The sequence below is a fragment of the Rousettus aegyptiacus genome, unplaced genomic scaffold (assembly GCF_014176215.1).
Source record: "Rousettus aegyptiacus isolate mRouAeg1 unplaced genomic scaffold, mRouAeg1.p scaffold_m13_p_2, whole genome shotgun sequence".
Classification (NCBI taxonomy): Eukaryota; Metazoa; Chordata; class Mammalia; order Chiroptera; family Pteropodidae; genus Rousettus; species Rousettus aegyptiacus.
The window spans coordinates 15,624,978-15,646,461 of record NW_023416295.1 but is presented as its reverse complement, the minus strand read 5'-3'; the positions used below and the strand labels follow the sequence as shown (position 1 = coordinate 15,646,461).

The 21,484-nt window shown below is 40.0% G+C and overlaps 1 long non-coding RNA gene across 2 annotated transcripts in view; it reads left to right on the top strand.

Moving 5' to 3' along the window:
- The first annotated feature begins 1,181 nt into the window (after positions 1-1,181).
- Positions 1,182-21,484, top strand: part of LOC107516785 — a 52,533-nt gene continuing 32,230 nt past the window's right edge. For both annotated transcript variants that reach the window (XR_001598377.2, XR_001598376.2), the window contains exon 1: positions 1,182-1,224. This is a non-coding gene — a long non-coding RNA (uncharacterized LOC107516785). The remainder of the gene's footprint in view (positions 1,225-21,484) is intronic.

The following is a 21,484-nucleotide window of genomic DNA, read 5'->3' as shown; positions in this document are numbered from 1 at the left end:
TCTCTGAAGCTCTCAAGAACTAGGACAGGTACTGCTTTGCCACAGTAGGAACACAGGGAATACCTGTGAATGGAATTCTTCCTGTGTTAGAAAGCTAGGGCCACAATGGGTGTGAATCCTGGCTCTGCTACTTACTAGATGAGTGACCTGTTGCAAGTTTCTAAATCTCTCTGTGCTTCAGCTTCTTCATCTGTTAAAAAAAAAAAAAAGATAATAATACTAGCTATCTTATAGGGCTATTATGAGGATTAATTAAGTCAAATTTGTAGAATGTCTAGAACAATGCCTTTCAATTTTAAGCACTATATTAGAGTTGGATAAGTAAAATTACTACTGGTAAAATCCCATGATTCTAAAAAGTAGAAAATATGTAGTATAGCTATGTACCATGTTAGGTTATTGAAGTCAAGAAAGGAAATGACTTGCTGAAGTCTACGAAGCTGGTCAGTAGCATGGACAGGACTAAATATGTTTTTATTTTTACTCCTAGATATGATCTTTCTTTTTCCCAAACTGCCTGCCTAGCCCCAATTTCTTCTCGTTATAACGAATACCATTTTTGTTGTATAGCTGCCAACATTAATAGACAAAAATGCAATATTCTCCTTTTGGAAACTCTACTTAGATTGGAAGACAACTATGAAGCCACTTTTCATTCTTCCTCCACCTCTACCCTAATTAGCAACCATCTCAAGTTATTGCCACTGTGTTCCTTGTTTGAACATTTTGCTCTTCCTCCGGTATCTATGCAGGGAGGTCTGGTGAAGGCTTATGGGGTGGGTGGGGCATGGCTCATCAGTGGTATTTGGAGGTGTGGGTCTGTCTCTTGGCATCTGCTCCATTTTATTCCTACCTGCACCATTAACTCACCACTTTGTATGAATTTAGCAGAAAGGTTCCCCAGTCTCTTATAAGAAGCATGTACAGCTAGCTATTCTATTGTGGGGCTTTTGAATATACACAATATCCATGTCTGGAAGTCATTTGACAGCTCATTTCCTGAATCGCTTGCTTTTTTTAAACTTACCTTATCAACATATGTCAGAATGATCTGGTGCTTTGGGCTAGGGAATGAATATTCTTCTTAAGGATGGAGGGGGGAGGGGGAATTTTCTCTCTTATATTGTTTTTTCTCTGACTCTCTATTTTTTCCACCACTCCTGGCTCTGACTTGGGCCGATCTGAGACTGAAAGCCTTGACCTGAAGACAACTGAAGATATCAGGTACATTAAGCAGTTTCTGTTCATCTTGGTTTCCAAATATTGTCCTCTGGATTTGCCCACTTTTTTCTCTGGTTTCCTTTTTCAACTTCTTTTATTGAACAAATGATGTTCTGCTATGCCAACCCCTTTTATTTTGACACTTCCTTTCTCGCTCTTCCATTCCAATAAGAAGTCTTTCTTAAAGTACCATTGGCATGGAGTAGAATGCCAAATGAGCCAAAGTAATCTGGTCCTTGAACTTCGGAGGTTGATCTTAACAGAGAGTCTAAATGTGAATGAATGTAAAGAAAACGTGCAAATAATAAACCATTAAAATTCAAATGCAAAATTCTATACGGTTGGAAAGTTTCAGTATACTTAGAAGATCTGAGTCAAAATGACATAATGTCAACATTTGGTAAATAAAATTATTTCTCTGGCAGAATATACACTTGCTACTATTGAAATGGCCTACAGAGTAGAAAATTAAGGTAATTGTCTGGACACTGAGGCCCAAGGCAAGATGCTTTTAAGCAATCAGCCACATTTACAAAGTCTTAAGCCCAAGAGCATTGGGTGGAACCATTCTGTAAGCAAAGCCTTAGCTATGAAAACAACTTTTGAAATTAAGATTCAAAAGATAAAATCAACAACAGGTGTTCTTTGCTTTCTGCAGTAGGTGTGTTCTTGAAAAGTTGGGTGTCAATATTTTTTTTCCTCATTAATCACAGTCTAAATATAACAGGCAGGCTGAATATTTAAAGAAACCATGTAGTTGATCTCATTGTAAAGTTCTTTTAGAGTTTTAAAAGTCATTTTTCTTTTCAAAGATCAGATTTTCTTAGACTATAATTTATTAGAAGTAGAGACTTATGCCTACAATTAAAGAATGTAAGCATTGGTTTGTCACAGAGGGCTGGGGCTTTAGGAATTTTATATTTATCAAATATTTTATACCTATTTTTTATTCTGTTGGGACAATAGCTTTCCTGGGGTCAGAGAGATGGCTGATCTTCGTTTCTGTCTGATCCTTCCCAGTCTCGCAACCCTCATTCTTTCTTTTAGTCCCCTTCTGTCCCTCACCACTAAAAAACTGATCAGTCTTTCTTAATCTTATGATCTTTCCCTAAGCACTATGATAGATAATCCGGTGCTTTGAGTTGAAGACTAAATATTCTCCTAAAGATGAAGTGAGGTGGTCAATGACTCAGAGATCATCATGTGGTAGCAATAGTCACTTGAAATGTGGTGAACAAAACAGAGAATCGAATTTTTAATTTAGTTTAAATTTCTAATTTAAAAAACTGATGTGTTTCAGTTATTGGAGAGCATTTAAGTATATTTGAAACAACTTGATCATGGTTCAGCTATAAGTTTTATGGATTCTAAATATAGATCAGAAGTTTCTAAAAAGATTTTAACATTTGAATTGAGATGTACTCTAAGTATATAATAAATACCAGATTTTGAAGATAGGTAGAAAAATGTAAAATATTTTATTAATAATTTTATATTGGCTACATGCCGAAATGATAATATTTTGAATGTATTAGGTAAAATAAAATATTATTAAAATTAACTTTACCTCTTTCTTTTTTATGTGGCTAGTAGGATATTGAATACCATAAATGTAGCTCATATGATGTTTCTGTTGCACAAAACCGATCTGAAGTATTCTGTTGCCTTTCTTCATGACCATTCATTCCCCAGGTCTAGCCAAATGCAGCTAGCTAGACCTACAACAGGGTTCAAGGGTTTTAATTTGAACTCCTTTCAGCTGAAGAAAATGCATTAACCTCCCGTTTTATTTTTCGAGTTAGCTTTTGAATCCATACTTAGGTGACAGTTGCTCTGGAATCTTTGTGAGCTTTACAAAACTTTCTGTTTTGTAAAGCTCACATACATATGATTTTAAAAAAAATTGCAAGGCTTTCAGAAAATACTTAATGGAGAGATAGATTTGGAACAAATATTTAAAATTGTTACTTTGGACTTCTGATTTCATATGGGGAGAAAACGTGCCCAAGCACATTCTGCTCTGCAGCGGCACCTCTGGACCACCTCTGGTCAGGACCCTCCCTGTTAATTTCCCACCAGAAGTGACTAGGGCCAAAAAACACAGCTGTGGACACTATGACAGGTAATTACAAAGCACCAATGTTCATTAATGAAACCAGGTGATGGACCATGAACCACACCATTCAGAATCTTGGCTAGTTGGAATGGAATATACTGGGCTGAAGATTGGCAAGAGCCTGGGTTTGGGGTTAGGGGTTGGACACGAATCCAAACTCTGCTATAAATCTACTGTGAGTCACTGGTCAGGTTGTTCCTCACACCCCCTTGCTCATCTGTCAACTGAGAGGGTCAAGGCAGAAGAAATCTAGGGCTCCTCCCTTCTCCCAAAGACCAGGTCTCAGTCAAATTCCAGCCTCTGCCACTTCCAGCTGCAAGAATACCAAAGGCACAGCCACCTTGGTTTGAGAATTCCAAAGTTCCAGGCCAGCAATCTTGTCCTTCAAGGGGTGAGGTGCAGTGCTAGGACAGTCAGCAGGCTCTGTGATGCTGCTGTAGCCTCACCCTTGGTCACTGACCTGCTTAGTAAAGTGTTCCATCACACACAACTTTGCAGGGTCAAGCGCATTCACATTTTAAAGCCACCTGTAAAGCATTTATCAAATCAACATCCAGAAAACATACTAATTTTTACTCACACCATTCTGTATGAAAGGGCTTATTTTAGGGCATTGTAATTTAATTTGCTGCTTTGTGATTATAAATGACTTTGAACTCCCCCATCCCTCTCCCCCATATGTTAAGGAACTTTCATTTCATTTCTTATGATTTGACTACTTGCATCCTTTGCCCTGTTTTCTCAAGCCTTTTCATCTTAATGGTTTGAAAGAACTCTTTACACTTATAAATGTCTTTCTTGTTACATTTTTGCAACATTTTCTTGCAAACATTTTTTTCTAGTTTGCGAATTATTTTTTAATTTTTTGGATAAGTTACTTTTAATTTACAGATATTAACATTTTTAGATGGTCATATTTATCAATATTTTAAAAAGAAGACTGCTTGTTTTTGTACATTTGAAACACTGTCTCCACTCCCAATCAGATAATTTCACGTACGAGAGTGATCTATTTCAGTTATTCCATTCCTTCCAGCTTTCAAACCTATTCAATCTAACCCTTGTTGACATCACGGAGAAAACTTTTCATCTGAAATTTTAAACATCTCGGCTACACTGTATCAGTCCAGCTGGAATTACGTGTGGTTGTTAGAACGGGTGGTAAATATAAAATGGGGTGGAAGTAAAGTGAATTATCATTGATATGTGTAATGCCAAAAATTTGTGCATCAATGGAAGAATTTCATTAAATTATGGAACTTTTCATATATTTAATGGAAGTTTGGTTGAGGGTCACCGACCAGTTAACTGAGCTCCATTTATAAACATTTACCTTAAAATTTCTAAAATCAAGAGCAAGGTCCACATAGGTATTATGTTAGACATCATCTCTGGAATTGAGAGGATTTTCCCCACTGACCAGATGTTTGCCACTGCATGGACAAATAGCCCGGGGTCTACTTTTTGCTTTGAGTTATTTCTTCCTGAGCAGACACAATTTCTTTTCTTTGGGGTGGACAGTGTGGGGACCAAGTAGCTTCAGTGGGCATGTGACATCCTGAAAATGAAGGAAAATCATCCGCTGGCTCTCTGGGTCAGCCACCCTTTTTACAAAGCAAGATGCCAGCTACCTCTTCGACTGAAGTAAAGGGTCTCTGTAGGGCCACATGCTAACCATGGGGTACTACAGAGCTTCCTGAGCTCTTCCTCATCAGTGAGGTAGGGCTCAGCATAACATTTGATCATGGAAAAAAATTTCAAGTCATTGGAGTTTATGATGTCTGAGCCATTGAGAGTGTACCTTGTGTTCTTTTGAGGTCAGAAATTGCTTTAAATAAAGAAGATAAAATGAAATCAAACACATTGTGCTCACCCCATACATGCTTTGAGGGGCTCCAGGAAAACCCTAACACAGGACAAAGAGTCAGTGGAGACTTCTAGGATGACTTGCTTAGGCTAAATTGGCCACTCTGCTGATTCCTCCCCTGAGAACGTCTTTTCCTTTTCAGGGGCTGTTAATTTTATAGTCAACATACTTAAGTGCGTTAATACCAATCTTGAGTCCAGTTTGCATTATGTTTCTTCCCTGTGGAGGGGAGTAGGAAACTGGGAAATATGGGAATCGGAGTTGGCGGTGAAATGACCTCTAAACCACAAGCCTTCAGTTTGGAAAGTGCGCATGACTTAGCCTGCTCTCTGCAATGTCCCCCCTCTTGCCTCCACCCTCCCATTTGTCACAGTGTCCCTCCCTTCCCTTAAGACATAGTTTTAAATGCTTCCCATGTTAACACCAAATTAGAGAATATTTCCATTGCTCTTTCTCATGCTAACACCCTGCCTAACCCAACATCATATGTGAAAATCTAGAGAAACTCCGTCTATTTTGCATAAGGTCTTAAACTTTTATTATTTTCCTCTGCATAAGCTCCTTGGTTACAGGGTTGACATATTCAAACACACTTCATAGAGTCCAACTCAATATTCCTTTTGGAAATGCCTTAATTAAAAAAAGAGTCAAAGACTCTCATCTGTTTAAGTTTGTTACACATACACACTCACATAAACTCATACAAGTGGTGAAGAAGACTTCCTCAAGCCCCGATATCATTGGGATAATGGAGGCTCTGAAATGCTCGGCAGTGAGAATTGGGAACGTTGGCTATCCTAGGGAGGCCTCCATTCACAGACACATCCCTTCTCACTCCTGGATTTAATAGTGGAAAATCAAAATTGTCAGGATTCATTGGGTTGCAATGATAGATACCCATCTCAAACTAGTTTAAGCAAAACAGGGTGGTTAATGACCCTGAAAAGTCCAAGAGTACAACTGGTTTGGGGCACAGATGACTAGTTTCTCAACATTCTTTCACTCTGTTTTGCTTTTTTTCTGTGTTAGCTCCATTCTCAGGCAAGGGTGTCTTCTAGCAGTATCACCTTATAGCTTAAAAAACTCTAAGCAGAAAGAGAAAGCCTCTTTTGCAAGAGGTCTAGACCAAGTCCTGGGGATGGTTCTCACTGGCCCACCTTGGCTCATGGGGCCTCCTCTGAGGTGCTCATAGCAGCCAGTGGAATAAGCCCAGCCTCATCAAGGCACCCAACCCTAGAGCCAGGGGTTAGGGGCAGCCTCTCTCAAAACTGCATGATGGCTCACCTCAGGGACACAAGGCTGCTGTTCCCAGGGGAAGGGATGCTGGGCAGGCAGAACAGCTGATGTCAACTTTGGCCTATGGTAGGTGGATGGCATGGGGAAGCTTTTAATTCTGTTCTGGATAAGTCTGGGATCACCCTTTACCCTGGACAAACAAATTAAGTCTGGAACGTACAAATGATGTTAGGATGGTGCCAGAAACATGTCAGGCTTTAGGAGTAAATTGTCACATGGGGACGTAGTTCGATCGCAATTCAATCCTCCTTCTCTCCATGGCTCTGCCTTCCTTCTGTCTACTTCTAGGTCACACCAGCCACACCTTTTGTACCTTGACACCTTTGTGCAGCACATACTCAAGCTCAGTAGGGTGCAAACGAAGCCTTTAGGGTTCATTTCCTGCCAATTGATCTGTCTCTTCTCTCTGTGCAGGAGCATGTGTTATATTCCATGAAATCGCCATGTTCTCTAGTACACTGCCCCCCTCTGGATGTCCCGGCGGGAGGGGCATCGTTGGCCCCATTGGCGATCCTCTTTGTTTGGCAAGGATACTCTGCATCATGCTCTTCACCATGAGAATCGATATGAGGCGATGAAAGAGCACTGCACTGGGAATTCAAAATTGGGCTTCCAATCCCAGCTCGAAAACTAACTAGCTGGGTGATTTTAAGAAAGACTTTCAGTCGATTTCCTCCTCTATATTTGACTTTATCTTCTTCAAACTAACCTGTTTATAAGGTCCCTTCATGCTGTAGTGCTTCTCTAGTCTGAGAATCCAGTACATTAGTTTCAAGTTTTTCCTCTGAAAATTAGAGAGAATAATGCTTATCTCCTAAAATAATCCCCAGAGACTGGATATACGGAGATAGGAAGAAAGGTTGAAACCCAACTCATTCACTGAGTAGTCATGGGACTAAGGGTTAATTAATAACTTCTCTGTGGCTCACCTTCCTCATCTTTAAGATGGAGCTACAAGATGTCATGAGGATTAAATGGTTTACTACTTTAAGGGTGCCTGGGACATAGTTAGCATCAGTTATTGGTGTTATTGTTTTGTAATGAACAAAATAAAAGAAACGTGTTATATTTTAGGACCACATATCTGTTAAAGACTTACCAGTGACAAGAATTTATGTCTTATGAGGCAGGTCTCATTTTTAGTAGATATAATTAATAATAGTAATATTAATAATGATTATTAATTATACCTAATTATTGTTACCCTTGAAATATTTGAAGGCACCATCAGCCCTCCTCTTAAGCATTCCTATATTCTTCAATTCCTTTCCATTGCTATCATAACGAGACTGGCCACCCTCTATAGATATGTTTAGGTTTGTTAATATCTCCTCTAAATGAGGCACCTCTAACTTAACTTAGGTCTAGCAGTGCTAAACCTATCCCCTCCCTTCAACATGTAATCATACTTTTGTTAGTACTGCCTGGGCCTGGATTTCCTTCCTAGTAGCCAAGTCATGTTTTGGGCTCAATATTAGTTTGTGGCTAAGAAAGCTTGAATTATTTTCATATCAACCATTGGAAACTATTTTTAGAACTCATGTCCTCTGTCTTACCTGTCCAATGTTACCTTCTGGGATAAATATTGAAAATTCTCCAAATGAAGATTGAGGAAATTCTGACTCTAGGTAGTTGATGTCAGTTGACTACACCACATTTTGTTTGTTTGTATTTTAACAAGGAAGCGAGATATTCAGTGAGACACTGAGCATCAAGCTGGACAGGGTTGTGACGGTCTGATCCAGGGGAGTCGTTAACCAGCATCACCCAGGCTTTAGTCTGCAAAGCTGGAGACAACCACTTCAACACAATCATTTTGAAAACCATGCTTAGGCTCCTTCACAGGGTTTCTCGATGTGTGTTTGTTTGCTGTGGTGTTGTTTATGGGAAGTGAAAACTACCATTGAACAATCTCGGTAATCCTCTTCCGAATCCTAAAATATTCCTGGAATAAATCACTGAGTTTTTCATTTGAAGATACCGCCTTTTCATAAATGAATCTCTGCTTCTTATCTGAGGCATGATATTGATGTTTGGTAAGAATGTACCCAACACTATGTCCTTGTAGCCAATTACATTAATTGTCAAAATTGAGTTTCTGTTGTTCCATAAACAGGAAGATGTTTCCAACTTCAGATATTCCTCCATTCCTTAAGGGAACCAAAGCATACAGTCAAATATTAACAGTTCTTTATGTACATATGAAAACCGTACCTAAATGTTTTTATTATTCAGCCTATTTATCTCTATTGTATCTAGTGTAATAATTATAACACACACCCAGATATACAAAGCTTCTATGTATCTATACATAAATAGCCTGTATGTATACATATGTATATGTATCAATGCACCTATATTAATTTGTGATAAAATCTTATTACCCCATGTTGATGATATTCTTGTAATCTACCTTTTATTTTTTAAAACACATGTACTTTTCTTCCTCAGGTTTTGTTAGTGAGTGTATCTGGTTCTCAGTGATCATCAATTACTTTTATAAAAGCTCATCAATCACTTGTTTGGTGTCTGGAAGATAAATTCAAAGTATACATTGTTAATGTCAAGCTTACACATTTTGACTTTCTGGAACCAACTCTTATTTTTATTTCAAAAATTGAGAAAAACATCTCTCCGTTTGGATTCTTTGGGTGTTTCTCCCATTCTCCACAATTATTCAAAGGTTCTTGACCTGTGCATCAGAAGGTGTTTCTCCCAGCCGTCATCCCCTTTTCTTTCACCTGATGCCGTTAGTCCTCAGTCCTCCTGGTCTCCTCTCGTGCTAGTCCGGTTCCCATTCCTGGATCACTGAGCACTTACGCGGCCATGGCCACTGTGCACTTTGTGCACTTCACTGACCGAGCCCAGCAGGAGCCCTGTGCTCCTGGACTGCCCTTCATTGCGTTCTTGCAGACATTTCATCACACTTATTTCCTGTCTCAAGCTGCTAACCCCAGCCTCTTCAGGGGTCAGCCTGGGCAGATTACGTCACCTGAGATCCTGACTGTGCCGGTGGAGGTCCACTGCCCTGTACTGCTTTGCCTTCCCTTCCCTCCACGGTGTTCTAATCATTGTGGGAAGAGAGCGGGGACATAGAGGGAATGTTGTGGGCCCCATCGCTCTGAACTTGGACCATGAACCATCCTTAATTACATACTCAACATCACCATCCCCACTACTACCTCCACCTGAGTGCACATGGACCAGGAACCAGGAACCGCTCACCATCTATGGCCAAGGCACAGATCCTTCCATTCTGGCCTAGAGAAGACGTGTGTTTCTCTCTAGCCCTGTGGCACTTATTCAATGAAACCTTACACTAATAATTATTTTTGTATGTGAAATGAGAAATATTTAGATAGATGTAAGTTACTTGGCATTTGATTTTATTGTCTTCCCTAAACTGACGAGCTCATGTTCTCCGGAAAGTTTGTTAATTCTAGTCCTAAGACGATATGATTGATTGAAACTATAAAGTGGTAACAGAAGCAACGACAAAAACAAGATCTATCTGAAAAAATTATTAAAATAGCGGGTTTCGGGTTTTCCTGAAATTCACTCTCAAGGTTTTAGTCATTGTGGCTTGAGAGGGGTAGGTGAGGACTTTTCATATGCACTACTTAAGCACCTAGTTTTGAGTGGTGATGGCTGGTTGGAAGGAATAATGCAGAAAGAGCATGAGAAAAAATGTGAGAAATAAAAGGAGAGAAAGAGAGAAGACAAGGAAGAAGAAAATAAGCTGAATAAGGAGAGGAGAAGAAAAAGAAAGAGTGGTTTTAATTTCACATTCCAAGGAACACACTAGTAAAAACGAATCTAAGGACGAGGCAGGGGTTTTTAGTTTCCATTTATTTAGGCTTGTGGAATGATTTCACTCTGGCTTTCACTGTCTACATCGGCCAAGGCAGGTTTTCCAGACCAGTCAAGTTTCTTTCTCACCTGCTGGGATATCATTCTTGGATGTCATAGAAGGAAGTGTCCTGCCTCCTGTATCCCTGGCTGACTGGGTCAAAGTATTCATCAACTCGCAGATGTGCATTTGAGTCTGCTGGAGAGAGAAAGAATACAGGTGAAGTTTGTTTTTGTTTTTGTTTTTGTAAGTTTTTACCTAATGAGGCTTATTAGCCAGATGAAAAAATAAAACCAACAGGAAAAGATAAATACAACCTTCGGTCTGTAGCGAGTACCCAAGAGGGGACTATATAAGGAAGATCCAGCCACACAGATGAGAAAGAGTCATGGCGAGACCTTTAGGCGGGCGAGGAAGAGGGAAGAGTACAGCAGTTGGTGTTGGGATACACGGGTTCAAATCATATTCCTGCCACTTGCCGGCTATGTGACCTTGGCTACATTGTTTTATCCCACGAAGGCTCAGTTTCCCGGTGCGTAAATGTTACCTGTAATGTGTATTTTATAAAGCCCCTATCAAACACTTTATCACAGTCAATCCTTTTGGCCATTCTGTAAGGTGTGACGCGTTGTACAGAGTCGACTCTCTTTGTCGCTGTACTGGAAACTCGGTGGAGAGTGTTCTCAGGGGAGCATCCTCAGGGGGACAGGGCTTTCTTGCCTTGCATCCAGAGGAAGCTGTGGCCACTGAAGGAGGTAAGCTAGTCCATCAGACTGGGAAAGGCAAGAAAAGGACACCGGAAGTTTAGAGTCTTCTGGAGTCCCTCCAGCATCTTATCTCACTTCGGTTCTTTCCTGAACTTCCCAGATGTACAGATGTGCAGATGTGTAGACTGGAGGGACAAGCCAGGATGAATTTAGGGCTGAGAAAGTCAGCTGGCTCAACCTACGGGAAGTGTCCTCACCCCAAAGCGAAGGTCTCTGACAGCAATTTCCTTTCACTTACTCACCCTGGTGTTTTGACATTGGGATGAGGAGTGTAACTTTAAGAGTCCAAGGCCTCCGTCCAGCTTCTTTGGCATAGACAACTCATAAAGTAAGGGAACTATTACAGGTACACATGGAAGATCTTAATGAGATAAAATTTATGGTTTTGGCCCTAGAAAGAAGAGGAAACATACTCCTCATCCACTTTTTAAAAAACATTTTCTCCTATACCCTTCCTTTCGTACCTGTTTGCTTTCTCCTCTGCCGCTCTCGCCCTGTTCCTGGGAAACCCTTCTTAGGTGATGCAAGGTTCTTCTCTGCATGCACTCCACTCTCTAGCCCCAAATTTCCTTCGAAACTTGAGGAATCTGAGGCACAGAGCAGGTTGGACCATATTGTCTTGGAGGCTCAGGACAGAATAATATGAAGAAACTTTCAATTTTGGCAGAATGGGTAAATGAGATTACGGAATTTAGGTGGGACTTGTGGGGAACGTGGTGTGTCTTCATCCTTATCATCATCTGCATCATTTTTACGATTATGATGCTGCTGCTGCTGATGACAGTACAGTAATAACATGAATACTGGCTGAATTCCATTGAGTACTGTGCTAAATGCTGTGCATGGATTATATTATTTAATTCTCACAGTGTTTCAGATAGGTTAATAATAATCAGCTCTTCACTAATAAGGTGGTCAATGTTTAAAAACATGGCGTAAAGAGCCAAAGATCAAACATCAAGAAAAAGCAGAACTAGGATTCCAACTCAGGCACTTAAGCAGCAAAGTTCAAGATTTTAATTATTGTCTCTGGGGTCTTCCAAGTGACCAGTCCCCCCAGACAGTTTTACATCCACTGCTTCCAGAAAGTATACCACTCACCTACATACCTGAAGACCCTGTAGATTGACTCTCCTTCCAAAGAGTATGAATGTGGGCTTGAACCATGGACTTTCAATGTAATGAAGAGAGAAACCAGGAGGTTGATTCTCTCAGCCTTCAACAGGCCTCACACTCAGCTCTCTAAAGATGAGTAGCAGATGAGGTATGCGGAAACAGTAGGAGATGAGAGGGCTTGAATGGCTAATGCTACGTTCACAGGTCATTGCTCCATCTTGCTTCTTTTTTTTAACCCCAAATCTCTCAGAAGCCTCAGCTTCTTCCCATTTTACTCAAGCTATACTAAGGCTGATAGCTTTTATTTCTTCCTATCTCTCCAGTATCCTCACTCCCGTGACAGCCATTTAAGTATAGGGTACTCCCCAGAATAGGTCCGAAAATGAAACACACTAACAGAGTAGAGTTTAATAAAGGGTTTGTTTACAGAGTATGGGACGTTTAAGGGAAATCAATAAAGGATAGTGAAGCAACCCAGGGCTAGCAATGGTGGGATGCTGGTAGCACACAAAGGCTTGAAAGGGTTCTTCGGGAGTATTGGTTTCCAGAACCTAGACATGATGGTAGAAGCCGTAGCAGCGAAGTGACCGGCAGGAGCTGTGGCTTTCAGTAGAGGAGATGGTTGCCACAAACACATGGTACATCAGGCAGCTGTCCGTGAAATAAATACCCCAAGCTCTCTCCTCCCTTCCTGTAATCTCTCCTGCTGGTGCCTCTCGTTGGAAGGACCCAACCAGAGCCAGAAGACACAGGATAGACAACAGTAGAGTTGACCTGATAGAGAGTGGGGCAAAAAATTAAGGAGCCAACATCGATGCTTGCATTTCTTCCTCATGTAAAGACCTCATGCTTACTTTTCTGCATATCTCACTGCAATATGCAAAAAGGTCTAAAGACTCTTTCCAAGAGTTTAGTAAAGAATGCTAGCCTATCCACTAGGACATTCGAGCTTCCTCGCAGCCTGGTCACTGCAAAGTTCTCTCCCTCTAAAACTAAAATGTCCTGGGCTTTCAATGCTGTGTTCTCTGCGACTTCATAGCCCTGTCGACTCTGAACCCTGTCTGTTGACTTTTGCTCCTCCTCAGGAAGGGGGAGAAGCAGAGCCCCCTATTTTTTTCTTCTGCTCCATGTTCCTGGTCTCAGAACAGAACTTTCCCTCTCTGATGCCAGTGCCATGACTTCCTCCAGAATGGGACTCTGGAGAGTCCGAACTCCGCTCTTTTCTCACCCTCCACCCTCTCTCAAGAGCCAAAATGAATCACACCTTTTCTTGGCAACCCACTCTACCCTTGTCCAACTTCTCTAGTTAGAGCAAAAACCCCTTCGCTATTCAAAGAGTGGTTCATTGAAGTGCATAATCAGCTTCGCCTGGGAGCTCATTAGAACTGCAATGTCTCAAGACTCTCTGCCCACATCTCTGAGCCAAATCTGCCTTTCATAAGATCCTTAAGTCACTTGTCTAAAATTACTTTGAGAGATTATACTAATAGCCTAGACTCAATATTAAGAGATATACGAAGCCGTTTCGACTTCCTTTCTTTAGACTTTAATTTATAGTGGTTTCAAAAGCTTTTTTGAAGTTATAAAGAAAGTTTTGTAAATATGTGTGCTTTGAGATCTACATATTATTATCGCATGTTCTCAATAGCGTATATTTTGAAAAAGCTATTAGACTAACTCATTGGAGTCTCATTATTACTCTATAAAACGTATAAGTAGATAGAGGTTATTAGCCCCATTTTCCATATGAGAATCTGAGGTACGAGTAAGTGATCTGGGTAGTTCGCTGGTGGGATGAACGTGTGAGTAGATGTCAGGCCTCGTAACTCGTTTTGCAGCACATTGAACAGAGCGCTCTCCCTCCTTCCCCCACTTTTCCCACATCTGTGTTTTTCAACACGTGCTCTGCATCCCATCTGCATCAAATTTATTTGGAGGGGAAGAGATTTTTTTTTTAAAGTAGATTCCCAGGCTCCACCAAGATGTAATGGATCCATGTATGCTCTGCAAGACGTGAGAATCACATCCTCGTAGAGTTAGAAAGATCAGATTTAAAAGAATGGGTGGAGGGAATTTTAAGTTGATTGGGTTCACGTCGGTGCGACTTCAGACCATGGAAGACTTTGCAGAAGAGTAAGAACAATGTCTCCCAGCCTGCCCCGCAGATGTGAAGACTGCCAGTGGGGTCGGGAGAGAGTAAGAGAGAGCTGGTTAGGACAGCAAAGACTGGACAGCCCTTCGGGTGTGGCAGTGAGAAAGAAAGGATCCAGCTGTGGAAAGAAAAGCGATGTGACACCCTGCAAGTTGGAGTATGAGCAAGAGTTGGGAAATGAAGGGTTTGGGAAAGTGGTTGTCTGGGGAAACTGAATGAGGAGACAGAGAGAAAACATTGGCAGGAAAGGGAAAATAAAAAGGAAAAGGGAAAGTGGAGGAAAGGAGAAATGGAGAGTCAAGGAAAAGGAAACTGGTAGAGAGACATGAAAAAGTGCGGACAAAAGAAACGGAGGTGGGAATGGACAGAATGAAATCTGGAAGTGACTTGGAGCTTATGTGCTCCTTGGTCCAGGGTCTTGGGATCTGGCGATACTTACTGCTGCATTATAAGCTTGAATGGACAAAGCTGGTACATAAATGAGTCTGTTAAGTTGTCACTTCTGGACATTGTCCTTAAAATTCCAGTGACGATTGGATTCTAGATGCAGGTTTAAATGGCTTGGCTTCTTGAGTCACAAATTATAACAAAACTGGCTCATTTTATACTTATTTTAAAAATAATTTATTCTGCTGAAATACGAAAAGGCAAAAAAGAAAGAAAAAGAAAGAGAGAGGGAGAGAGAGAGAGAGAGAGAGAGAGAGAGAGAGAGAGAGAGAGAGAGAAAGAAAGAAAGAAAGGATAGAAAAAGAAAAAAAGAAAAAAGCTATGAAAGACACCCAGATTGGAAAAAGTAAAAATGCCTTAATTTGAAAGCAATATGGTCATGCATGTAGAAAATCCTAAGGAATTTATAAAATAGCCACTAGAACTAAGAAGTGAATTTAGCCATGTCTCAGAATATAAGGTCAATATTTAAAAATTATCGTATTTCCTCTTACTAGCAATAAACAATTGAACAATGAAATTTGAAGAGTTCATTTACAATAAAATATCTATTAACAAATTATAAATACTTATGTAATAAAAATCTTAAAAAAATTGCTGAGAGATATTTAAAAAACAAAAATAAGAAAAAACATTCATATTCATGGGTTGAAGCACTTAATATTTTAATATGTCAATTCTTACTGAATTTGTCAATAGATTTAATTCGATTAAATGCCAAACAACATTTCAGTAATCTTTTTTTTTTTTCAGACATCAGCAAGATGATTCTAAAATTTATGTGGAAGACAAAGTATCTAGAATAGCCAAAACAATTTTGAGGAAGAAGTAAAATAAAATTAAAGAATATATCCTACTTTACTTTAAGATTTACTATAAAGCTACAATATTGAAGCTAGTGTATCTCCAGCAAAGAAATAGACCTTGAATATATATATATATATTCAGTTGATTTTCAAAAAGGCGCTAAGGTAATTCAATGGGGAAAAGATAGTCTTTTCAACAAATGATGCTAAAGTTATTAGATATCTACGTACGAAAAATGAACACTGCCCCTTCCTTCATACCATACAAAAATATTAACTTGAAATGGTTTGGAGACCTGAACGTAAAAGATAGAACTGATAAAACCTGTAAGAAAACACAGGAGAAAGATGTTGCAACCTCGAGATAGAAACAAAAAATAGATAAGTTGCAAAAAAGCAAGGGCAATAAGAGAAAACTAATTAATAAAATAGTCTTTTGAAAGAGATGATTAGAAAATAAAAAGGCAAGCCACAGACTGAGAGAAAATATTTACAATACATATATATGTCAAAGGACTGGTTTTCTGAAACAATAAATTTTTTAAAATTAATGATAAGAAGAAAACAGCTTAATTAAAAAATGTGCAAAAGACCGGAACAAACACCTCACCAAAGAAGACTATAAATAGCAAATAAGCATATGAAAAGATGGTCAACATCACCTGTCGTTAGTGAAATACAAATTTAAATAAGGTCTACTATTCAATTATTAAAATGGCTAAGGCACAAAAAACCTGATAACACGAAGTGCTGGCAAGGATGCAGAGCGGCGGGAATTTTTGTTCATTGAGGGGAAGTGCTACGATAACTTTGGAAGATAGTTCGGCAGTTTCTTATAAGATTGAACATAGTCATACCATACAACCATGCAATTGCACAGCTAAGAATTTTTTCAAATAATTTAAAAACGTGTGTCCACATTAAAACCTCTATGAGAACATTTATAGTAGCTTTTTCATAATTTCCCAAAGCAAAAACATCCAAAATGTCCTTTAATAGGTAAATAAATAAAGTGTGATATATCCATGCAATGGACTATTTATTATTGAGTGATAAAAAGGAATGAACTATGCATCTGCCAACAACAATGATACATTTTAAAATGCATGTTGCTAAGTGAAAGAAGTCAGTCTTAAAAGGTTATGTTATTCGATTCCATTTAAATGATATTCTGTGAAAGACAAAACTACAGAGAAGAAAAACAAATCAGTGGTTGCCAAGGATTTGGGATGGGGGTTGAATAAATAAAGTATAGGGAGTTTTTACAACAGTAAAACGATTCTGTATGATACTGTAATTGTGGATTCATGACGCTATCTATACATTTACTAAACCACACAAAACTTTAGATCACAAAGAGTAAACCTTAATGTAAGCAAAGTAAAGAAATTTAATTAGGAGATCAGAAGATCGCAGGATGAAATGTGCGGACGGTGACAAAAAAAATCTGACCTTATGACAAATGTATGACATGACCTCACTGAAGGGAGTAGGGAGAAAACGTGATGGCCGAAGTAACTGTGGAAATGAATGTAAACTCTGTGTATAAAGACAAAAGGAACTACCCACCAACACTGTTGACTAGTTGGTAACGTTGTTTCCTGTGGGCGTAAGGATAAACAATTTGAAACCACTATACACGTATACTGAGATTAAACAAAAGTAAATAGATGGAGGATGGTGACGTTTCTCATTATTGGAGTGGCAGGTTACAGGTAAGCAAGAGTGAGGTTTCAAATGAACCACATGGTATTGGGTGAGAATTGAAGCCATCAGTATGATCTTATGGTTAACTTAATATAGATGCAGATGCATATACGTATACAGAAAATAATCACAGATGTGTGTGCATATACATGTTAGTATACAAATATGTATTTCCTAACTCCGCACACTGAGATGATCTCGAAGCAATGACAACCAAGTAACAAATGAGCACATCCAACACCCAGATCTTGTTTTCTAGTAAATAGAACCAGGATTCCTTGAAGAAATGGCTGATTCTAGAGCTAGGGTAGGCACCTCCTATCCAGACATGGGAGGCAATGGGAACTGATAGACACTTCTCAGAAATTGAGCCTTTGGTTCCTGTAATAAGCACAAAGTCACAGGGCCTGATCCCTCCCTCTGGGGAGGAAGATGAATGAGAACTGGGGGCCTCTGAAGGAGAGAGTGGGGATATAGACTTGTTGACTGTGTGTGCATATTATGTTTTAAATTAAGCCTTTTTAATTCAGATAATGTAGATCCATGTGCAATAGTAAGAGATACTATAGAGATCCTTTATATTCTTTATTCATTTTCCCTCAATGTCGCTGCCTTGCAAAATTATAATACAGTATTAAAATCAGGATATTGACATCAATATTGTCAAGACACAGAACATTTCCATCCCCACAAGGAACCCTCCTGTTGCCCTTTTATAGCCATACTCTCCTCCCATCTTTATCCCTCAAAAAAAAAAGAAAAAAAAAAAGCTAGAAATAACCCAGATGTCCTTCAGCTGGTGAATAGTTAAACACACTTGTTCACTTTCAAAGAGACAGGACCTAGAGCTATAATGAGAGAATCCTGTGGGTTCCAAGACACATGTGGGGAGTTGAAAGTCATTCTCCTTTGTTCCAGCCTTGTGTAGTGGGGAGGGCTGTGGTCAGGAAAACAGAGCAGTAGATGTGGCAGAATTGTCACGCTAGATTTACCTGCGGTGGCCTGTTCTCTGAAACCTGGTCCCGCTTCTGGCCACCTCTACTTTACCCTTCATGGCCTTCGAGAAAAATAGTTGAGCCTTCAGAGCAGTAGCTTGGGAGGTGAAGTAACATTTGTTGAATACTTGAATGTTGCAGGTACCAGCCAAGGATTTTACATGGGGAAATCTATGAAGTAGACACTATTTTTATCTGCCGAGGCTCAGAGACGTTAAGTCACTTATCCAAAGAAACACAGCTGTTAAAGCAAGCTAGGCTTTAAACCCAGGGATGTTAGATTTGAGGCCTGTGCTCTTTCCAATGTACCATGTAGTCTCAGACTGTAGCATCAGCACCAAAGAAAAGCCACTCAAGTGTCGCAATATGCTGAGATGGAGGCAAAGGAGAGTGAGAAAGGGGATGCTGTGAGGTGGTGGCCTTTTTGCTTTTGAGCCCATGACGCAGATTCAACCGCCTGGAAAGGACGGCCTGTGAGCCCCTGAGTTTCTAACGATGTGATCAGGAGTTAGCGTGTGGGCACGAAATAGCTTCCCTTTGAAGCTCATTATCTTTGGAGAGCTTTTCCACCCTCCGGCCACTTTTCCACTAGATTTCTTCTTTCCTTTTCTCAGCTCCTTGGGGCTGGCTTCTCATGTCCCTCAGTCTCAACCAAAGACAGAGGATCCAATGCAGGAGGCAGACAAATTTGGGCTCTAACCCAATGCCACTTGCTGTGTCAGCTTTGGCAAGTTGTTTTATTGTTTAATTTCTGGGGATTGTATTTTATGTTATATCATGTTATGTTATGTTGTTGTATTACATTACAGTATTCTTCATGGTATTATTATGAAGATTAATGAGATAATGTATGTCAGATTTATAGCACGTTTTCTGGCACATTGCAAATATCAGTAGATTACATACATATTATCTATGCAGACTTCTTGAACTCAGAGAATTTTGTTTCTTCTACCTCCCTCTGTGCCATAATTCTGTTCTTTTCGAAATGTCACTCCTGGCTCCCATTTTCCAGAAATTTTTGCCAGAGGAATCTAGTCCATTAAATAAGCAGCCAATGTTTTTGTTGTTGTTGTTGTTTTTTCCATCCAAATTTTCTTTTAGCATACTCTTCTGATTGTATGATGCAGCTACTGGTATGTTTACCTTACTCCCCCACCTACAACCTCCAGTGGTAAAAAGAATGCAAAGCTACTGACTAGAGGGTTGTGGCTTCTACTATTCTTTAGCTATGACCCTACAGGCAAATCGATTTTGCTTTTTTTTGCACTTGAGTATCCTCATCTGTAAAGTGGAAATAAGACCCCCCTAACCCACTTCAAAGGGTTATCCTAAAAGCTCAATAAGATATACTGTGTAAAATATTTAGAAAACATCGGAATGCTATATGACCATAAGGCTTTGTTATTCAAATAGAGAACATCTAAAGAGCTTTAATTGTTAGCCCTGTGATCAGTTAACTTTTGATGTGGAGCACACAACCACAAATGCTCAATGTCATGCAACAATAAACATTTATTTCTCACACATCTGTGGAGTTCAGCTGATGCAGGCTGGGCTGCCTCCTCCATCTAGGGGGTGGCTGGAGTTTGGCTGAGCATGCTGGGCCCGGCTGAGCCAACTCGGTTCCACATGTTTTTCATCTTCCGCCCGGGATTAGTGGGCTAACCCAAGCGTGTCTTTCTCAGGGTGATAGTGGAAGTATGACAAAGCAAATGAAGGCAGGCATGGCTTCTTGAAGCCTAGGCTTGGAAAGGGCACATTATCACTTTTAGTGGCCAAGAAAGTCACGTGATTGAACTCAGGGGTAGGGGTGATGCACCACCTGTTGTGAGAGGATTTTTCAGTTTCAGGAGAAAGGGCATAGATTCCAAGAAAGGTGACAACTGGGGACATTAATGCGAATCGGCCACACTATGTTTCTTGCCTAGGGCTCAAATGGGATTCCCTGGAGGCCCAGCAGAAGCCTAACGTTCTTAAAACGGATGCTGGGTGTCAGTGGACAGACAGTTCACCACCTTTATCATGGCAGATTGCCTCTAAGACCCAAGGTCAAAACTCTTTAGGTTTAAGTAGTGAAGAACAGGAAGTGACCATCATAAAGGGTAGTTGCTGTTTCTGATCCTACCCCTTGCTTTTTTGTATAAACTTAGATCAGTTTTTTTTTTCTTTTCCTGAGATTATTGCTTTGCAACAGTGGAAAAATACCATGATATTCTTCCACCCTTCTTTTCCAGGATTTCTTTAGATTCCTGAGGAGCTGGGAGAGCAACACATACAACATATGACTATGGGATTCTTGTCTGAGAACATTTCAATCTCGAGTCACATTCACCCCCATAAAAGTTTTCCTTAGAGCCAGTTTTATTCCTGAGGATACCAGATCTCCATAAACACATGACTGGAGCCACTGCGGGTTGCTGGCAATGAGATTTTTGCCTGGCGGGTTTATTTGTAAATGACTCCAGAGAACTGAGTGAAATATTTCAGAGCCAGAAATTCTGGGTCAGAAAGTTTCAAACCAGAACACCCTCTTCAAAAGAAGGTGCAGATGAGTAGAGAGAGAGAGAGAAAGAATGAGGGGTGGGGCAGGGGCGAGAGTTTAATGGTCTAGCTCCAGGACTACAGCTGTTCCTTCAAAAGAAATCTCTTAAGTTCCTTTAGCCCAAGTTACACAGTAAGTGAAACAAAAAAGGTCTACAGCATCTTTGATTGAGGTCACATGGATTTATTGAAAGTGGTTGTCAGGGAGAACTGAGAGGCAGGGGAGCTCACATATATGTATAAACACAACACACACACACACACACACACACACACACACCACACACACACTCAGGATTGGTGTCATCAAATGCTTCTTTTTTGCCCCAAGAAATTAAATCCAGGATCCGGAGTTCTACTCTTTAGGTTATCTTTATTAGTATTACATTTTAAATGAAACAACTGCTCTCTCAAAGAAAGCAAAAGAGAAATATATATCAGAGCAGTTACTAACTTGCACTAGAGTTAAGTTTCCCAAGGAGGAATATGTCCACACCTGTGAGTCTGGGAACTCAGAAAATGGTTGAGAAAAGAAGCTCCTGTCAGGGTTGCACTGATGTGCCTAAACGGACACTCAAACCTGCTATCAGCTCTTAGCTT